Raw genomic sequence first — 2,500 nt, forward strand, 5'->3', positions numbered from 1 at the left:
ACTTCATCATCCTTGTGAGCTGAAGATTGGGGCTTTGGAGTAGCCTATGGATCTACCCGCTGAGTCATCAGCATCCACTGCCAGGTCCTCCTTGGTCTCTGCTTGGATGGAGAGGGGGTCTTGGGCACTGATCATATGTAATATGGTCAGTCTGTTGGGCATTGTCCTGCTTTCTAGGGTAATGCCACTGTCCCTTGCCTCTGCCATTTACGAATGGCTTTTAAATCTTTAAACCCCTTCCCTTCGTTCATAATTCAATTATAAATAGTGCCCTTATATTTTGTTGACCCTTTTACATCTTCTCTTTTGATTTAAACTTCCTTCATATTATAAATTTAGAAGAACTAATTCTATTGCAATAAAATTAGCAAAGAAAGTTGTTAATATAAAACATTACTTCTCAAAGGAATGCAGAACTTAATAAGCCTTAATCCACTAGATCGTCAGAATCATAAGCCATCACTACCATTTATTTACAAACTGCTTATTTTTCTTAACTGGAATATTTTTAGTTTAGAATAGAATTCTAATTTTTTTTTCAATGTAGAAATATCAGGATTATCAATTCTGATTTAATGGTAAACTTCATAGCATTAACACACAAATTTTACCAATGATTTGTTAAAATAAACAATTTTGTTGCAATTGAAAACAAGAATATATTGAAAACACACAACAGATTCCCGGCCAACTGGCGAGTAAAAAAAAAAATAAAAAAAAAAAAAAATAAGGGAAAACAAATTTGCCTTGTACTGGGTTTGGCTTGAAATATTTATCTTGATATCACTGGAATCTTTATGGATTTGTCATTTTAACCTATCAATGGAATAACTTCTTTTTATTTTTTGTGGTGGTAAAGTTCATAATTACATAAATATTAATAATAATAATAATCTTCAATTAAGAAAGATTTGAAAATTATATTTTAAGGAGAATGCAGAATTACCAGGAGAAACTAAACTGAATCTTTATATATGCGTAAAATCATTCTTATTGTTTAAGAATGGCCATTGCATTATCTATAAACGTTACTGATTTGAATAACTTTTTTACACCCCTATTTTAGTTAGGCTCTGTTTCCCTGATGATTTCGTAAAAATCAGAAATTTTTCTTTTCCATTTTCTATCAACATTTTCTATTTCTTTTTACAAGAACAATCTTACTTGCTGCTGAAGAATGATCATCGCAGTGTCTATAAACATCGTTGATTTGGGACAATTATCTTTACACGCCTATTCTGGTTTGGTTTAAAGGGCTTAAAGGCAATTCATGAATGGCAGAGGCAAGGGACAGTGATATTGCCCTCTCGAGCAGGACAATCCCCTAGAGACTGACCATATATACATACGATCAGCGCACAAGCCACCTCTCCACCCAAGATAGGACCAAGGAGGGTAAGGCAATGGCTGTTGATGACTCATCAGATAGACATATAGGCTCTCCAAAGCCCCTCATCCTTAATTCACAGGGATTTTGAGTTGCAGCTATAAAAGAAACTAACGAGTTTGAGCGGGACTCGAACTCCAGTCTGATGAACACCAGTCAGGGACGATACTATATTAGCTGTTTCCCGAGCTGATTCCACATTCTCCTCGCAAAGATCAGAACTTCTACTTTTATCTTTCTTTTCCATTTTCTAACAACATATTCCAAAAGGAGTTTAAGGATTTTCTGGCTTGAAATATATATCTTGAATTCGCAACGGAATCTCTACGTGTTGCTTATTATATTATAAGTAATAACGCTTTATTTTTGTGGTAAAGTTCATAATTAAATTAATATGAATAACTCTAATATTTTGAAATTGGAAAGATTCGAGGATTTTATAGTAAGTAGAATGCAGAATTAACAGGAGAAACTAAAAAGAACCCTCATAGACGTGTAAAAACAATCTTACTTTTTGTTTAAGAGCAACCACTTGAGACGATCTTCTTTACACACCCAGTTGGTTCGATTCTGTTTCCTCCGTTGGTTCCACATTCTGCTCGCAAAGATCAGAACATTTACCCTTTATCTTTCTTTACCATTTTCTATCAACATCTTCCAACTTCTTTTTCTCCGCAGCTCTCTATTCCGGGACGCTGACAGCCGTGCTTGCAATCCCATCGTATGAACAACCTTTAGATTCTCTGGCTGATCTCCCGAGGGCTGTTAAGGAAGGATTTACCATTGCAACTGTCAAACAGTCCATGATTGAGTACCTCCTCAAGGTTTGCTCCAGGAAATGGTTTTAGATTAAACTTCAGTCTTATTCACGTGTAGTTTTCCATTCGAGTAATTTCGAGTTTGAACAAATTTTTTGCTTTATTCATTTCATAATACAACTCTTTCAAGCCTCTCATGTCCTTCATTATTTGAATATTTGATTTTAATGCCACTATGTTTCTTAAAAGTTTATTTTCTCAAAATTGCCAGTTTTGCATTAACAGAAAAATAGCTTTTCGATCATACAAATGTGTTATGAATGTTTTTAAATATTTGTGAACTTCTGTTGTTAGT

The 2,500-nt window shown here is 34.3% G+C and overlaps 1 pseudogene; it reads left to right on the forward strand.

Moving 5' to 3' along the window:
- The window catches only part of LOC137615131 (glutamate receptor ionotropic, kainate 1-like), a 9,507-nt pseudogene that overhangs the window by 676 nt on the left and 6,331 nt on the right, over positions 1-2,500 (forward strand).

This window comes from Palaemon carinicauda, chromosome 2, assembly GCF_036898095.1.
Source record: "Palaemon carinicauda isolate YSFRI2023 chromosome 2, ASM3689809v2, whole genome shotgun sequence".
In the NCBI taxonomy this organism is placed as follows: Eukaryota; Metazoa; Arthropoda; class Malacostraca; order Decapoda; family Palaemonidae; genus Palaemon; species Palaemon carinicauda.